We start from the raw sequence: 20,013 nt of genomic DNA, 5'->3' as shown, positions 1-20,013 counted from the left end.
CAAATAGCTTGGCACTATGATAAGTACTTTACACACATCTTATTAAAACTTCACAACCACCCTGTTATCACATTTCATATGCATTTTATACATAAGAAAATTGAAGCTCAGAGAAGTTGAAAATTTTTCCTAAGATCATATTGCTAGTAAAGTACATAAGTTGTCTAAAAGGAAGGTCTCTTGGGAAGGTATTCTCATCCATTCAGGAGTCATCACTGTCTGTATCCCAGAGGGGGGAAAAAGTGGCTTCTGGATGGGGTTGGGGATCTATTGAGATAAGAAGTCACTCCTGGGAACTCTACAGATACGGGCCTGGAGGGGATGGAATGCTTTCCTATCATCAACACTAGAATCATGATCATTTTTGATGAGGGAGCATAAGGCAAGCTGACAGGATGCAAACATCCCCCTGACCCAGGTGGGATATGTGTGATACTCCTCCACACTCCTGGCTGCCCAAGAACAAAGGAAAGGGGGAAACAAATGGTTAACTCATAGAGATCATTACCATGCAAGACCTAAGTCTCCATCACCCCTCCATAGTGGTGTGGGGAACAAAGGCAGAGGGAAATGGCAGATAGAAGTAAATTTCCTTATAACCTGCAGCCCATTGACAAATACTTGAGGCTGGCAGGGCAAAATGTTTCTCCAGGAACTCCCTAATGTCTTAATGCTAATGCTTTGCTAGAAGGAAAAACAACCTTAGCTTGACAATAACTAGGCCTCCAGTATTCTGTGAGTCTTCTTCAGCATATGAAAATCTCACTGGAAACTTCCCCTGGACTTTATCTCCCCCAATTCCATAGTATAAAACCAGTCTCTCCTCACGATCCGGGGGAAGCTCTTCCTGCTCATGAGTCCTGTCCCCATGCTTTAATAAAGTCACCTTTTTGCACCAAAGACATCTTCAAGAATTCTTTCTTGGCCGTTGGCCCCAGACCCCATGAACCCCACTATCTCCCCAAAACCTCATCCATTTTATGTTCTGCGTGTGTCAGGGTGGGCCACAGAAATCCAGTCATAACTTAGCCATTACCCTACTCTGCAATTCAAATTTTCCAGCTATGTTGATCACAGGGTAAAGCCAGTGATAGTGCTCATGAGATACATGTTACCACAGCTAGCTAGACACATGTGAAGTGAGGCATTATCAAATGCTCATTTCAGAAGAATGTAAAACATCTGTATCAAACACTGAGTTCATAATTGTGACAATAACTTTCAATATCTATTTGTAAAAAGGAGTCGCTCTTCATTGACTCAAAGTTTATTAGAAAAAGGTTTTCCCAAGTTACTAGCAAGCAATGAGGATACACAACTATGGAAATTAGGCCAAAAGATACTCAGGACAGAGACAACACAAATTCCAATGAAAGGAGGTAGACACTTAATAAAAAGTAAAATTGGATCAGAGGTCCCTTTCTTTACTTAAGTAACTTATATACCACAATTTAAAGGGAGTTTCGATAACTTTTATAATAGTACTAACTTATCATGAGGTTCATTAAAAGGTCATAATTATCTCTCAAAAATGCTAAAGTTATCTTAGAGATGGTGCTCCCCTTCAAGAAGAGAGATATTATCTCTACGGATATATATTTTTTAATGCTTATTTATTTTTAAGAGAGACAGAGCCTGAGCAGGGGAGGAGCAGCGACAGAGGGAGACACATTATCTGAAGCAGGCTCCAGGCTCTGAGATGTCAGAACAGAGTCCAAAGCAGGGCTGGAACCCATGAAGCACAAGACCATGACCTGAGCTGAAGTCGGATGCTTAACCGACCGAGTAAACCACCCAGGCACCCCATCTCTATGGGTATTTGATAGGAAAATGAAATTACTACTGAAATGAGAAAAAGATGAAAATAATATAGAGCCTAGTTATTTATTATATAGGATCTCATTTGTGCTTTTAGAATCACCTACATTAAACTATCATTATTTCACCTGATTACATTAAGAAATTGGTGTGTCCCAAGGTCTTCATGAAAATGAATGTCAACTTGGTTTTATGGAAAGCAGACAATGCAGAAAAAAATATTTTTAGACATTATTAGAAAAAGTCGTTTCTAATGTTTATTAAATTAGACTAGTAACCAGAGAATAATGCAGTTAAACAAGGGACAGCATAATGGTATAGAAAAAAAGTGTATGAGACATTGTTGAAAGACTACCATGAATAAGTATTGTACTAGAAATTTTACAAGTTATTTCATTTAATCTTATAGTCAAATCTGTGAGGCAAGCCTCATTGCCCCATTTTATAAATGAAGCAACTGAGGCTCCAAGATGTTAAGAAACATGTAGCCAAGAGGGAAACAAAAATAATATAAAAATAGGGAGGGGGACAAAACAGAAGAGACTCATAAATATGGAGAACAAACTGAGGGTTACTGCAGGGGTTGTGGGGGTGGGGAATGGGCTAAATGGGTAAAAGGCACTAAGGAATCTACTCCTGAAATCATTGTTGCACTCTATGCTAACTACTTTGGATGTAAATTTTAAAAAATTAAAAATAAAATTAAAAAAAAAGAAAAGAAAAGAAAAGAAAAGAAACATGTAGCCAAGAACACACTACCAGTGAGACCATTATGTAGTGGTTACTTAGCTGCCTTCTAATTTTCAATTTGTTACTTCCTTTATCAAAAGGCCATTTATATTCTTTGAAAAGATCAATAAACTTGACAAATGCTAGGCTGGTGAAGCAAAAAAAAAAAAAAAGGATCAAATTACTAAAATTGGGAATGAGAGGACATTTCTAGTGACTGTGCAGATATAAAAAATACTATAACAACTGTATGTATACAAATTAGATAACTGAGCTGAAATAGCCAAATCCCTAGAAAGACACAAACGTCCAAAAGTGATTGAAAAATAAATTGAATATCTGCATAGAACTATAGCAAGTAAATAGATTAAATTAATAATTTAAAAAGAGCCCACAAAGAAAAGCTTAGGCTCAGACAGCTTTATTGGTAAATTCTAATAAACATTCAACGAACAATTAACACCCATCCTTCACAAAAACTTCGTGAAACAGAAGGCAAGAAACACTTCCCCACTTACTCTATGAGGTCAGTGTAACCCTGATAAACCAGGCAAAGATATCAGGAGAAAGCTATAGACCAATATCTCAGGAATATAGGCATAAAATCCCCCAAAAAATACTACCAAACTGAATCCAGAAACGTATAGAAAGGATTTTACACCATGACCAAGTGGGACTTATCCCAGGAATAAAAGGGTTAACATCAGAAAATCAGTTAACGAAATACACCATATATATAGAATAAAGGAAAAAGACATATGAATATTTAAAAAGCCATAAAAACATATTGACAAAATTCAACACCCTTTTGTGATAAAAACACTCAACCAATTAGCAATGTCAGAGAACTTCCTCAACTGGATAAAGGGTACTTGGGAAAGACCTAGAGTTAAGTTAATGTAATACTCAATGATGAACGACAGGAACAAGCCAAGGTTGTCTGCTCTCACCATTTCTACTCACTACTGTGGTAGAGATTCTGTTTATGAAATAAAGGAATTTTAAAAAAAGACATCCAGACTGGAAAAGAAGTAAAACTATCTCAGGGAACCTGGGTGGATCAGTCAGTTCAGCATCGGACTTCAGCTCAGGTCATGATCTCACAAATTTGTGGGTTTGAGCCCCATGTCGGGCTCTGTGTTGACAGCTCAGAGCCTGGAGCCTGTTTCAGATTGTGGGTCTCCCTCTCTCTCTGTCCCTCCACCTCTCACACTGTCTCTCTCTCTCAAAAATAAATATACATTAAAAAAAAACTATCTCTACCTGCAGATGACATGATGGTAAATAATGAAAATGCCAAGGAATCCACAAAAAACTACTAGAATAAATGAATGTGGCAAGTTTACAAGATGAAAGATGAATATACAAAATTAGTTGTATGTCTATACTTGTAATAAACAACTAGGAATGAAATTTAAAAATTATACCATTTACAACACCATCAAAACCAAAATATACACAATAATCCAATTTAAAAATGGGCAAAAGAACTAAATAGATATTCTTACAAAGATGGTATACAAATGGCTAACAGGTACATGAATAGGTATTCAACATCATTAATCATCAGGGAAATGCAAATCAAAACTATAATGAGATGCTACTTCACATCTGCTAGAATGACTATTATCAAAAAGATAACAGGAGGAGGGGGGGTGCTCAGTCGGTTAAGCATCCGACTCCAGCTCAGGTCATGATCTCACAGTCGGTGAGCCCTGCGTCGTCGGGCTCTGTGCTGACAATGCAGAGCCTGGAGCCTGCTTCAGATTCTGTCTCCCTCTCTCTCTGCCCCTCCCCTGCTCATGCTCTTCTCTCTCTGTCTCAAAAATAAATAAAAACATTTAAAAAATTATAAAAAAAAGATAATGGTAAGAGCTGGTGAGGACATAGAAAAAAGGAAGCCCTTGTGCACTGCTGTTGGGAATGTAAATTAGTGTAGCCACTGTTGCAAACAATATGGAAGTTCCTCAAGGAATTAAAAATAGAATTACCATGTGAGGAAGAACAAATACTTTTATCTATACTACACAAAGAAATCTACACATTCAATGCAATCCCTATCAAAATGCCAACAGCATTTTTAACTTTAAAAAAAAATTTAAATTTTTAAAAAATGGAAGAAACAATCCAAAAATCTGTATGGAACCACAAAAGACCCCCAAATAGCCAAATAGCCCTGAATCTTGAAAAAGAAAAACAAAGTTGCAGGCATCACAATTCTGGACCTCAAATTATATTACAAAGCTGTAGTAATAAAAAACAGTATGGTACTGGCACAAAAACAGACATATAGGTCAATAGAACAAAATTGAAAACCCAGAAGCAAATGCCCAATTACATGATTAATCTTTGACAAAACAGGAAAGAATATCCAATGGAAAAAAAAGTCTCTTCAACAAATGGTGTTGGGAAACTGAAAAGCAACATGCAAAAGAATTAAACTGGTCCACTTTCTTATATCACGTCAAAAATAAATACAAAATGGATTAAAGACCTAAATGTGAGAGCTAAAACCATAAAAATACTTGAAGAGTAACTTCTTTGACATTGACTGTGGCAACTTTCTTCTAGATATGGCTCCTGAGCAAAAATAAACCATTGGGACTACATCAAAATAAAAACCTTCTGCACAGTGAAGGGATTAATCAACGAAACTAAAAGGCAAGCTACTGAATGGGAGAAAATATTTGCAAATGATATATCTTATAAAGGGCTCATATCTAAATTATATAAAGAACATACACAACTTAATACCCAAAAAGCAAATAATCCAATTAAAAAATGGGCAGAAGACATGAACACAGATTTCTCCAGAGAAGACATGCAAATGGCCAACAGACACATGAAAAGATGCTCATTATCAGTATCATCAGGGAAATGCAAATCGAAACTACAATGAGGTATCACCTCACACCTGTCAGAATGGCTAAAATCAACAACACAAGAAACAACAGGTGTTGGCAAGGATGTGGCGAAAGGGGAATCTTCTTGCACTGTTGGTGGGAATGCAAACTGGTGCAGCCACAGTGAAAAACAGAATGGAGATTCCTCAAAAAGTGAAAAATAGAACTACCCTATGATCCAGGAATTGCACTACTGGTTATTCAACCAAAGAATACAAAAATATTAATTCAAAGGAATACGTGCACCCTACGTTTATAGGAGCATTACTTACAATAGCCAAGATACAGTAGCAACCAAGTATATACTGATTGATGAATGGATAAAGAAGACATGGTGTGTGTGTGTGTGTGTGTGTGTATGTGTGTGTGTTTGTGTACATACATACGTACACATACATACACACACAATAGAATGCTAACTCAGTCATAAAAAAGAATAAAATCTTGCCACTTGCAATGACATGGATGGAGCTAGAGAGTATAATGCTAAGTGAAGTAAGTCAGAGAAAGACAATATATGATTCCACTCATATGTGGAACTTAAGAAACAAATGAGCAAAGGGAAAAATAAAAGAGAGGGGCAAACCAAGAAACAGACTTTTCACTATAGAGAACAAACAGATGGTTACCAGAATGGAGGTAGGTGGGGGGAAGGGTGAAATGGGTGATGGGGATTAAGGAGTGCACTTGTGATGAGCACTGGGTGATGTATGGAAGTGTTGAATCACTATATTCTACACCTGAAACTAATATAACACTGTATGTTAACTAGCTGGAGTTAAAATAAAAAGTTAAAAAAAATAGATCATGTGATTCAGCAATCCTGCTCTGAGTATATATTTACAGGAAATAAAATCACCATCATGAAGAGATGTGCAACCCCCACATTCACAACAGCATTATTTACAAGAGTCAAGACATAAAAACAGCTTAAATGTCCTTCAATGGATGAATGGACAATGAAAATGTGGTGTGTATAATATTATACAGAACATTCTATACATATAATAGAATGTTGTTATTCAGTCACGAAAAGAAGGAAATCCTGAGAAAATGGATGAACCTGAAGGGCATCGTGCTAAATGAAATAAGTCAGACAGAGGAAGATAAATACTGTATGAACTCACTTATATGTGGAATCTAAAAAAACCCTCAATTCCTAGAAAAAGAGACTTGATTGGTGGTTGCCAGTGCCAGGGGAAATGTGGGGGGGATACAAACATCCAGTTAAAAGATGAATAAGTTTTGGGGATTGAATGTAGGATGGTGACTATAGTTAAAAATACTGTATTGTTTACTTGAAAGTTGCCAAGAGAGTAAATCTTATAAATTCTCACCACACACACCAAAAAAAAGGTAACTATATAAGGTGATATAGGTGCTAACTAACCTTATTGTGGTATTTTGAAATATATGTATATAAAGTCATCATTTGTACACATTAAATGTACATAATTTTATATGCCAATTATAAAAAAGCTACACATAAAATAAAATAAAATAAAATAACTTAGAAATAAATTTGACAGGGGTGCCTGGGTGGTTCAGTTGGTTGAGTGTCCAACTTTGGCTCAGGGCATGATCTCACAATTGGTGGGTTCGAGCCCCACATCGGGCTCTGGGCTGACACCTCAGAGTCTGGGGCCTGATTTGGATTCTGTGTCTCCTTCCTGTTCATGCTCTGTCACTCTCCCTCAAAAATAAATAAACATTAAAAAAAGAAAGAAAAATAAATTTGACAAAAGATGTGTAAAACTTATGTCAAAAACTATAAAATATTGTTGAAAGAAAGTAATGAAGACCTCCGTGTTCACAGAGTAGAAGACCTAATACTGTTAAGATGATAACATTTCCGGGACTCCTGGATGGCTCAGTTGGTTGAGCCTCCAGCCTTTGGCTCAGGTCATGATCTCACCATTCATGAGGTCACACACAAGAGGCTCTCTGCTGCCAGCGTAAGGCCCACTTCAGATCCTCTGTCCCCCTCTTTCTCTGCCCCTCCCCCACTCTCACATACATTCTCTTTCAAAAATAAAATAAAACATTTTTTAAAGAGATGGCAACATTTCCCAACTTGATCTATAGATTCAACATAATCCCTATCAAAATCCCAGTCAGAATCTTTGCAGAAATTGTGAAGCTGATCTTAAAATTCATATGGAAATCCAAGGGGTACAGCAATTTTGAAAAATAAAGTTAGAGAACTCACATTTCCTGATTTAAAAACCCAGGGGAACCTGGGATGCTCAGTCAGTTAAGCATGTGACTCTTGATTTTGGCTCAGGTCATGATCTCACCATTTGTTGTAGCTGCACCTCAGGCTCAGAGCTGGCTGAGTGGAGCCTGCTTGGGATTCACTCATTCATTCATTCCTTTTCTCTCTTTCTCTCTCTCTCTCTCTCTCTCTCTCTCTCTCTCTCTCTCTCTCTCTCCGTGCCCCACCTCTGCCTGCAGGAGCTCTCTCTCTCAAAATAGATGGATAAATTAAAATTAAATTGGAGCGCCTGGGTGGCTCAGTCGATTGAGCGTCCAACTTTGGCTCAGGTCATGATCTCACATTTGTGAGTTCGAGTCCCACGTTGGGCTCTGTGCTGACAGCCCAGAGCCTGGAGGCTGCTTCAGATTCTATCTCCCTCTCTCTGACCGTCCCCCGTTCATGCTCTCTCCCTGTCTCAAAAATAAGTCATACAGAGAAAGACAGATACCATATGTTTTCACTCTTATGTGGATCCTGAGAAACTTAACAGAAGACCATGGGGCAGGGGAAGGAAAAAAAAAGTTAGAGAGGGAGGGAGCCAAAGCATAAGACACTCTTAAAAACTGAGAACAGGGGCACCTGGGTGGCTCAGTCAGCTGAGCGTCTGACTTTAGCTCAGGTCATGATCTCACAGTTCGTGGGTTCAAGCCCCGCATCAGGCTCTCTGCTGACAGCTCAGAGCCTGGAGCCTGCTTTGGATTCTGTGTCTCCCTCTCTCTCTACCCCTCCCCCACTCATGCTCTGTCTCTAAAAAAGGAATAAACCCTAAAAAAATATTTTTAATTAAAAAAAAAATGAGAACAAACTGAGGGTTGACGGGGGGTGGGAGGGAGGGAAGGGTGGGTGATGGGTATTGAGGAGGGCACCTGTTGGGATAAGCACTGGGTGTTGTATGGAAACCAATTTGACAATAAATTTCATATTAAAAAAATAAAAAATAAAAAAACTTAAAATTAGATTAAAATAAATTTAATTTAATTTAAAAAACAATAAAAACTTACTACAAAGCTACAAAGTAATCAAGACAGTATGGTACTGGCATAAGGATAGACACATTTAACAATGGAACTGGTCAAAGGATAGACATACAGATTAATGGGGTACAGTTGAGAGTCCAAAACTAAACCCTTACATTTAAAATCAGTTGATTTTCACTAACATGCCAAGACCATGCAATTCAATGGGGGAAAATAATAGTCTTTAACAACGGTCCTGGGACAAATGTACACCCACATGCAAACGAATGAAATGGGATCCCTTATTCATACCATACAAGAATATTAATGGAAAATGGATAACAGACCTCAATGTAAGAGCTAAAACTATAAAACCCTTAGGAGAAAACACTGGAGTAAAAATCCTTGTGAACCCATGTTAGGCAATAGTTTCTTAGAAATGACACCAAGGGGCGCCTGGGTGGCGCAGTCGGTTAAGCGTCTGACTTCAGCCAGGTCACGATCTCGCGGTCCGTGAGTTCGAGCCCCGCGTCAGGCTCTGGGCTGATGGCTCGGAGCCTGGAGCCTGTTTCCGATTCTGTGTCTCCCTCTCTCTCTGCCCCTCCCCCGTTCATGCTCTGTCTCGCTCTGTCCCAAAACTAAATAAAAAACGTTGAAAAAAAAATTTAGAAATGACACCAAAAGCACAGCAGCAAAAGAAAAAAATTAATAAATTGGACATTATCAAAATTAAAACCTTTAAAAAATATTTATTTTGAGAGGGAAAGAGCATGAACAGGGGAGGGGTAGAGAAAGAGAGGGAGAGAGAATCCAAAGTAGGCTCTGCGCTGACAGCAGAAGGCCTGAAGCAGGGCTTGATCCCATGAACCAAGATCATGACCTGAGCCAAAATCAAGAGTTGGATGCTTTACCAACTGAGCCACCCAGGTGCCCCCAAATTAAAACTTTTCTGCTACAAAGGACACCATTAAGAAAGTGAAATAACTCACAGAATTGGGGTCACAGATATATAAGGGACTCTTATCCAGATTATATAAATAACTCTTACTACTCAACAATAAAAAGATAGATAGCTTGGGTGGCCTGGGTGGCTCAGTCAGTTGGGCATCAGACTTTGGCTCAGGTCATGATCTCTTGGCTTGTGGGTTCAAGCACCATGTCGGGCTCTGTGCTGACAGCTCAGAGCATGGAGCCTGCTTTGAATTCTGTGTTTCCATCTCTCTTTGCCCCCTACCCTACTCATGCTCTGTCTCTCTCTCTCAAAAATAAATATTTAAAAAAAATTAAAAAAATATTAATAGCTCAATTAAAAAATAGGCAAAGAATATGCACAGACATTTCCCCAAAGCAGATATACAATTAGCCAATAAGCACATAAAAAGATGCTTAACATCATTAGTCTTTAGGGAAATGCAAATAAAAATCACAATTGAGGGGCACCTGGGTGGCTCAGTAGGATAAGCATCCGATTTTGGCTCAGGTCATGATCTCATAGCTTGTGAGTTCAAGCAATGTGTCAGGCTCTGTGTTGATAGCTCAGAGCCTGGAGGCTGCTTCAGATTCTGTGTCTCCTTCTCTCTCTGCCCCTCCCCGGTTGGTGCTCTGTCTCTGTCTCAAAAAATAAAGATTAAAAAAAATTTCTTTAATCACAATTTAAATGCCACTTCATTGGGATGGATATAATAAAAAAGACAGATAATAACAAGTATTGGAGAAAATGTGAGAAAAATTGGAACCCTTGTATGTGGGAATGTAAAATGATGCAGTCATTTTGGAAAACAGTCTGGCAGCTCCTCAAAATGTTAAACATAGAGTTAGTATAGGACTCAGAAATTCCATTCCTAGGTATATAATCAAGAGAACTGAAAACAAATGTCCACACAAAAACATGTACACAGTTGTTCATAGCAGCATTATTCATAATTGCCCAAAGTGGAAACAATTCAAACATCCATTCACTGATGGATCAATAAACAAAATATAGAATCCATGCAATGGAATATTCTTTCACCACAGAAACAATAAAACACTGATTGTAACATGGATGAACCTTTAAATAGTATGGTAAGTGAAAAAGAAAATAATAAAAAAAATTATATGATTCGATTTACATGAAATGTCCAGAAAAGTCCAAACTATAGAGACAGAAAGTACACTAATGGTTTTTGGAGGCTGGAGGAGAGGAAGATTAGAGGAAAATGGGAGTGATTAGTTATATATACGTTATATCTATATGGGGCTTTTTTGTGACTCTAAAATTTATTTTGGTGATGACTGCACAATTCTGTGAATATATTAAAACTCACTGTACACTTTACATGGGTGAAGTGTATGGTATGTGAATTTTAATAAAACTGTTGCTTAAAATAAAAGCAGTAATGAGTAAAACTGCTGGCACCATGTCATGGATGAAGGTGGGGCACCAAACTATACTACTGGCCATTATATTCTTTACCACAATGCACTTGGGGCAAAATAAATACCATCTCACTTAAGGATGCTTTTTGGTTTGGTTTCATTGTCAAAGGATCCTTTATTAAAATATTTTCCTTTGCAGTGCTTAACTAGCTGGGCATTCCACTGCACCACTATTGATGTCATCTGTGATGTCATGAGGGTGGCGGCCATCAACATTGCAGCCCACAGACTGGGCAGTGGCCAGAATCTCTTTAATGATTCCAGAGAGTTCCCTGGCTAACGATCGGATCAGTGTCGCATCTGTTGGGCAATGTTGACAGTCTCATCAAAAGTGATATTTCCACTGTTCTTAATGTTTTTCTGCTTCTTTCTGTCTGTTGGTGGTTCCTTGAGGGCTTTGATAATCACGGCAGAGGCAGAAGGTACCACTTCAATCTGGGCCTGTCTGTTCTGAATGGTTAGTTTCACTGTAATCCTCAGACCCTTCCAATCACCGGTTGGCGATGTCATCACCAACCTTTTTTGGAGACAGACCCAGTGGGCTGACTTTCGGGGCCAGGGAAGACTTGGCACCGACTTTGTCACTGGTGCACCTCAGGAATATGACTTTGGTCTCTTTGGGGTAGAACTTAGGCAGCATGGTGGAGGCAGTTGGTGTCGGATGAACCCGGATTCGGGACCACCGAAGACTGTTGCACCGTCGCCTCCTCTGAGCCGAAAGCCAAAAAAAGCTCACTTAAGGATGCTTTTGATGATGGGGCGCCTGCATGGCTCAGTTGGTTGGACCACTAACTTGATTTTGGCTTAGGTCATGCATGATCTCACAGTCTGTGGGCTCCAGCCCCATGTTGGGCTTTGCTACTGACAGCACAGGGAACCTACTTGGAATTCTCTCTCTCCTCTCTCTCTGTCCCTCCCCCCATTCGCACTCAACGTTTTCTCTCTCTCTTTCAAAATATCAATAAATGAAATAAACGTTAAAAATTAAAAAAAAAAGAATTCTCTTGATGAAGCAGAAGACATTATAGTTTTTGTTCATTAAAATGTTTATGTTAACATGCATTGGGTTTATTATTATTTTTATTTACTTATAGGAGAACACGAGTGCATTTGTACGTGTGTGGGGGCAGGGGCGCGGCAGAGGGAGAGAATCTTAAGCAGACTCCATGCCCAGCGCGGAGCCCCATGCCGGATTCAGTCTCCTCAATCTCACTACGGTGAGATCATGACCTGAGCTGAAATCAAGAGTCAGTCGTTTAACCGACTGAGCCATCCAGGTGCCCCTATTATTGTTATTTTTAAATAAATGAAAAAAAATTTTAAAGGCTATAGAAATCATAAAAACTTGTAATGCTACATAACATACTGCATCCTTCTGAACTGACTCCAGTTTGCTTGTGTAGTTTGTAGAAGTTAAAAACTCTTATCCTGCATTGGCAACAGTCAAAAATCCTCTTCTGCTTTTCTCAAGAGGGTAAAATATACATCACAAAAATATTTGGGTGGCAGTGTTAGGAACGTAATTTATCTTATTCTTAAAAATAAAGTTCTTTCTAAAATATACTGCTTAAGGTCTTAATTTTCAAAATCTGTTTCACTGTATCTTGAATTGTATAATATGTTGCAAGATGGCCTAAAATGCTAGTTCTAGATGTCACAGTTAATCCAAGTTTTTAAATTATTCTTCCAAATTATCTAGGTCATAAATCTATTCATTCAAATATTTATTGTACTCATTTTTATATCACAAAGGCCCAGATATTACCAGCTAATAAAATACAATATTTGAATAAATGTTCCCATGAAATAATTTGCTGTAATCTTGCTACAACACAAAAGATATTTGCTAACTGGCTCCAAGGGAGAGTAAAAAATTAGTTGAATAATTTATTTCAAATATAAGAGCTGTTCAGTATTAAAGTACTTTTAAAATTAAATTTTAGTTTACTCCATTATTCAGAAACACATTAGTTGTAAATGATTCCATTTCAGGAAATTTTCTTGGCTCTTTCTCTCCCTGGGTAGTCACTGAAAAGACTTTTAGGAAAATTAAAGTTTTCAGAAAAAAAGTTTAAAAAGTAATGAATATTGCCAAACAGTCGCTTCTGTGTTCCAGTACCCATATATAAACTAAATAAAACAAAACCAAGAGGTTTAAAATTGAAAACTTTCCAAATTAAAGACTTCTTTCCATTTTCATTTCCCAAGCTTGAGTTCCAAGTTCTTATCTAATCTCCTTCAAGTTTTGGCTCTCTCAGCATTCTGTTGGGTATAGCATCTAATAAAATTCCAGGCCACAGTCACTGAATAAATGAGCAAAGCTAAACAAATGGCATTCCTTATCAAATAAACACTAACATGATTGAGCATACAGCATTTCAGTCAACATCTGCTCTATAATCATATTTCCTATGTTATAAATGTAGAGTGAATGAACAATTCATTTTTATGGATTTACTGCTTCATGCTGCCTCTCCACTATTTTTCAATTTTAGTTAGAGGAACCTCAACAAGAAAGTATATACTAAATGCAGGGAAACCTTGATTATCTAAAACCTGTCAGGCATGAATTATCCAAGTTGTCCACCTAAAGTCTTATGACCTTATAAACAAACCATTTTTAATTTAATTTGATGGGTAGGAATCTAAACACAATACTCACTGCTTATTTTCACAAACAGAATATGTGGATGATCAGAAATTAATCATTTTTTTATGAATTTGGGTCATTATTATGAACATCAATTACTATATTATGTTATAACACACCAATGCCCTCAAGGCCTATTTAAGCAATATAGAGCTATTAGTCCCACACTGCTGTGAGTCCTTGGCCTGTTTTTTGGTTTTGCTGTCTCCTTCCTTACAGTCAGCTATACCTCCCACCTATCTTCTATGAGCCTTTCTAACATTTCTAAATTGCCTCTCCATAGCTGTTGGCTGGAAAATCTGATAATCATGATTTAAGCAAAATGATGAGTAAATAAATTATGAGTGAGGATTTGAGGAGCTTACCCTATAAAGTGCATGTGCTTAAGTGCATGGATTTTGTGGCACATACTTTATCTGCACAAAGCCTTTTTTCTTCATCCTAGTTCTTTGGGGAAGTCACTAGACCACTGAATTCCAGCTGTATGATACCATATTTGATAAAACCTCCCTTTTACCATTGGAACAATTTACAATCTGGCACAAAGTCCTTAGGCAGTAAAAACAAGGTTTGATTAAGATAAATCTACTCCTTCTGCAACTGAAGATTAAAAAAAAGTATAGTCTTTCTAAACCTGAACACTTAGGATACCTAAGAGATAAATTGCATTGTGATTTAACGCTTTGGAAGCATGACTAAGAAATCTGAAATTTCATATAAAACTAAGGATATAAATAAGAGAACAAATTCAATTCAATCAGCAAATGTTTATTCAGCATCTAGCATATTCATGGCATTATACTAGACACTACAGGGGATATAAAATGAGTAATACACAGTCCGTGCTTTAAGAACTTAATATCTAGTAGGCAAGATTAGATACAAATGACTAAGATAAAAGGCAAAGAAATGTAAGGAATGTAAGAAATACATAAACAAGATATAATGGGAGTTCAAAGAAAGAAAGAGATTTAGTTTTGGGAGAAGGATCAGAAAGTAACAAAGAGTTCCATGGAATAAATGGCATTCATGATGAGCCTTACAGGTTGGATGGGTTTTTAAGAGAACAGGAGGAAGAGGCAACAGTAGTCGGCATCTCAAGCTGAGGCAAATGCAGTCATTCATTCCACAAATATTTACTGAGCGTTTCTTATGTGTCACTACTGTAGTTACTGGGGATACATACAACAGTGAACACAACAAAAATTCCCGCCTTTATGGAGCTGATATTAAGGTGGTGAGGGTGATGAGATCGTGGGAGAGGAGAATGAGAATAACCAAAAATAGTAACTAATAACAGCAGTAACAGTTAACACAGTAGAGCACTTGTAGTAGGCACTGTTTAAGTGCTTTACATATAAAATCTTTTCATCCTTGGGGCACCTGGATAACTCTGTCGGTTGAGCTTCTGACTTCATCTCAGGTCATGATTTCATGGTTTGTGCGTTTGAGTCCTGCATCAGGCTCTGTGCTGACAGCTCAGAGCCTGGAGCCTGCTTAGTTAATATTCTGTGTCTCCCTCTCTCTCTGCACCCCGCCCCCCCCCCCGCCCCGGCTCCTGCTCTATCAAAAATGAGTGAACGTTAAAAAAAAAATTAAGGGGTGCCTGGGTGGCTCAGTTGGTTAAGCTTCCAACTTCGGCTCAGGTCATGATCTCACGGTCTGTGAGTTCGAGCCCCGCGTCGGGCTCTGTGCTGACTGCTCAGAGCCTGTAGCCTGTTTCAGATTCTGTGTCTCCCTCTGTCTCTGCCCCTCCCCTGTTCATGCTCTGTCTCTGTCTGTCTCAAAAATAAATAAACGTTAAAAAATTTTAAAAAAATTAAAATCTTTTCATCCTCAAAACACCTCTATGACGTAGATTACTATTACCCCCCATTTTCAGATAGAAAACTAAGACACAGAGGTGAAATAAACTGCCCAAAAGCACACAATGAGAAATGGAATCACAAGTCAAACCTGGGGTGTCCATGCTGTAGACTGTGATCTTACCAATTATCGTATACCATATAAACATGATCTACAACATGTTAAGCACTATATTCAAGGAGCAGTAAGCCAATTACTTGGAATATATAAGGGAATAGTAAAGGACAGAGCTGATGAAATAGGTTATGCTTATACTATGGAAGGCCTGGAATATAAGACAGAAGAGTCTGTCTGCTGAATTAAATGCAACTGGAAGTCACTGAAGATGATCATATGATTAATGCCTCACTTTATAAAGGATGAACTGGAGTGAGGAGAAAGGCTAGGAGAGGAGATCAGATTTACCACTGAATATTTTTATTAAGATTATTGACATAGCCCTGGTGAAAAGTAATCAAGGAAAATAACATAATGTAACCTAACAGGTAACATGACATAATAATTTATGACATAACAATTTATGGGAGTTCCAAGAAACTAGAGATAAAATGTGTGCGCACACATGTGCACACACACACACACACTATTGAAAACCACATTCTCTTCCAGTTCAGGCCAAAACCTTGGAGGCATTTTTGACTCCTCTTTTTCCTCTCATATCCCATATCCAATCAAAAGCAAATCCAGAATCCAACAATTTTTCACCACTTTCACTACCACTACCCTCATCCAAGCCATCATCAACTCTCACCTGGCTTAATGCAATATCTCTTTACTTAGTCCCTGTTTCCACCCTTACCCTACTACAGTCTAGTCTCAAGCCAACAGCCAGAGCTTCCCTAATAAAAAAGTCAAATCAGGTTGCTCCTTTTCTCAAAACTATCCAATGGCTACCCATTTCACTCATGGTAAAAAGCCAAAGTCTTGGGGCACCTGGGTGGCTCAGTTGGTTAAGCATCTGACTTCGGCTCAGGTCATGATCTCACAGTTTGTGAGTTCGAGCCCTACATTGGGCTCTGTGCTGACAGTTCAGAGCCTGGAGCCTGCTTCAGATTCTGTGTCTCATTCTCTCTCTGCCCCTTGCCCGCTTGTGCTCTGTCTCCCTGTCTCTCAAAAATAAATGAAAATGTAAAAAACAAACAAACAAACAAACAAAAAAAACCCCCAAAGTCCTTACAATGGCCTACAAAGCCCTACATGGTCTGGCCTCTCCATTTACATCTTTGACCATACCTCCTACTACTCTTTGTTTTATTCACTCAGCTTCAACACACTGCCACTTTGCTATTTCTGGAACACATGTTCTCTTCCATCTCAAGTCCTTCCACTTGCTGGGCCTTCTGCCTGGAATGCTCCACTTTTGCCCTCCCATATCTGTCTGGCCCTTTCCTGACCTCCTTCAAATCTCTGCTTAAATGTCAATTAGCTCTCTTAGAGTATACCATTTCAAATTGTGCACACATACACATTCTGTCCCAATCTTCCCTATCCAACTTCCCTAATTTTTCCCTATAAAACTTTCATTATGTGATGTTCTATTTTACTTATCTGCTTGTGTGTCTTCCTCCATTAGAATATCAGGTAAAAGATGGCCAAGATTTTTGTCTGGTGTGTTCACTGCCATATCCTTAGTGCTTTGAATGGTGCCTGGCATGTGACAGTTCTCAATAAGTATTGAATAAATGAATGAATGAACAAATGAATACATTAATGAATTCAGGAAAAACTAAGTGACAGAAACATGGACACTGCAAAATTAGAATTTATATAACAGGGCAAGGCAACTGATGTGATAGATTGAGCAAGGAAGGAAAAATGATCAAAATGTCTCCATGGTGTCCAGACTCCAGGGATAGCAGTAGCATTATCAGAGATAAAATAGAGGAAACTGATTGGAGAGGGAAAATTAATTCATTGTTAGACATGATGACATATGATATGGGAGCATTAATGAGAGATCAAGCAATGCAAGTCTAGAGCTTAAGAAAGAGGTCAAAACTAAAGATATAGAGATACTAGTGTTGAAGCAGATAGAATTGAACCTTGGGAAAGGCTACATTTAGGAAGTTCAATAAAAAAAAAATCAGGGAGGTAGAAAGAGAGCCAAAATAATGTCATATCATCAAGACAAGAGAGAAGAGACTTTCAAGAAAGTGATAGTAAATCAGTATTAAATATTGCAAGAGAAGTCAAGAGGGTTGATTTGGTAATTAGGAAGCCATTGGTGATCTTTGAGAAGAGGTGTTTCATTGAAGTGGCAAGGGTAGAAGCCAAATTCTAAGGCATTTAAAAATGAAAGGTACAATTCTTTTAGTAGGCTTAATAGCGTAAAAATGTTCATAGTCTTTTGCCTAATAACCCCACTTTTTGGAATTTATCTCAAAAAATGGTTCAACAAAAGAATGACAGCAAACAAACACATGAGCACAGGAAGACATACATTTCATTGTCAGTCATAATAAAAAATTATAAACTATTAGAAATATCCAACTATAGGAAAATAGTCTAGTAATTGATGATATGCTAAAATAATAAAATACTTGTTAAATATAAAGAATATGAAGAAACAGGAAATGTTTGATATGTTAGGTAGAAAAAATCAAAACGTAAATTTAAAACATATACCATTTATTTATTTGACATTCAATTATGGAGCACTCCCTAATATTACACACACATACTACATTATACAGTGGCAGATAAAACAGGCCTTTTACCCTCATAAGACTTAATAGTCTGATCAAAACTGTGAAAAAATATATACATACATGCAAACAGAGAAAAGTATACCCTCAAATGACAAAAGTTGTATGTTATGAAGGTAGGATGACTCTCCAATATATTTCCCAACAATACTTTTTCAAGAAAAACATATTTCAAGAAAAATAGCGATCTCCAATAAATAAAGAGGAAAGTAAATATTTATAGCAATGAAAGGAAGAAGAGAGTTGAGAAGGTGGCTTTAGGAGAAGCAGGTTTTGAGGAAATGTTTTTTTAGAAAAGGAAACTTGAGCATGTGCCAAGACAAAGGAGATAGCAGAGAAGCAGAGACTGAAAATTCACACATCTTTCTTACTGCTATGGCTAATTTAACATATCCATTCCGAGAGCTCTTCAAATTCCTTGGAGAATAGAGGTTGAATAGCCTAGAATACCCACCCTAGACCTGATATTTAAATGTGTCTCTTGTGAACGCTAATAAAGATCCCATCCTCCACCTAAAAAAAAGCTTGATTCAGATAATAAATTTCATAGTAAAACTACTAAACATAGAGAAAATAGTTACTGAACATTATTAGCTCCCATGAATTGCCTCAGACTATAGAATGTATCCAACCTTACTTCACAAACTGACTCTAAATGATTTTTTTTAATAGATTAAAAATTTGCTGGGTGCCAGGTGTATTTTTATTACCATTTAAAAGGAAGATAACTTAAGGAAAGTGTGGTATAGCACATCTAATGCACCGAGACTTCTCAGTTCCTTAACCTCTTCATCTCCAATGACTTTCTCTTCCATTCCATATCAGCCACCCACACCCCACACACACACCTTGGAAATTACCATCACCCTTTACCACTCCAAAATCACTAATTCAAACATGACACTCTCTGACCACAACCTTCAAGGTTGCACCCCAATGTTTATAGCAGCACTATCAACAATAGCCAAAGTATGGAAAGAGCCCAAATGTCCATCGATGGATGAATGGATAAAGAAGATGTGGTATATATATACAATGGAGTATTACTCGGCAATCAAAAAGAATGAAATCTTGCCGTTTGCAACTACGTGGATGGAACTGGAGGGTATTATGCTAAGTGAGATTAGTCAGAGAAAGACAAAAATCATATGACTTCACTCATATGAGGACTTTAAGAGACAAAACAGATGAACGTAAGGGAAGGGAAACAAAAATAATATAAAAACAGGGAAGGGGACAAAACAGAAGAGACTCATAAATATAGAGAACAAACTGAGGGTTACTGGAGGGGTTGTGGGAGGAGGGATGGGCTAAGTGGGTAAGGGGCATTAAGGAATTTACTCCTGAAATCATTGTTTCACTATATGCTAACTAATTTGGATGTAAATTTTTAAAAAATAAAAAAAATTTTAAAAAAAGACTAGTCATTAAGGGCATCTTGGTGGCTCAGTCGTTGAGAGTCCAACTTCAGCTCAGGTCATGATCTCGCGGTTCGAGAGTTGAAACCCTGCATTGGGCTCTCTGCTGTCATCGCGGAGTCTGCTTCAGATCCTCTGTCCCCCTTTCTCTGCCCCTGCCCCACTCATGCTCGCTCTCAAAAATAAATAAAACACTTTAAAAAAAGGCAAGTGATTAATGACCTAGCAATTCTTATTGCTTCCCAATCAACCATGAAGAACTCTGATGGCTGTCAAAAAACTGTCACCTCCTA

The 20,013-nt window shown here is 37.9% G+C and overlaps 1 protein-coding gene and 1 pseudogene across 1 annotated transcript in view; both read right to left on the bottom strand.

Moving 5' to 3' along the window:
- EDA (ectodysplasin A) overlaps nucleotides 1-20,013 on the bottom strand; it is a 419,425-nt gene that overhangs the window by 348,432 nt on the left and 50,980 nt on the right. The gene's annotated exons all lie outside the window — the stretch shown is intronic.
- Nucleotides 9,947-15,279, bottom strand: LOC125931723 (60S ribosomal protein L12-like; annotated as a pseudogene).

Source organism: Panthera uncia, chromosome X (genome assembly GCF_023721935.1).
Source record: "Panthera uncia isolate 11264 chromosome X, Puncia_PCG_1.0, whole genome shotgun sequence".
NCBI lineage: Eukaryota > Metazoa > Chordata > Mammalia > Carnivora > Felidae > Panthera > Panthera uncia.
The sequence above is the reverse complement of the archived record's forward strand: the minus strand, read 5'-3'. Positions and strand labels throughout refer to the sequence as shown.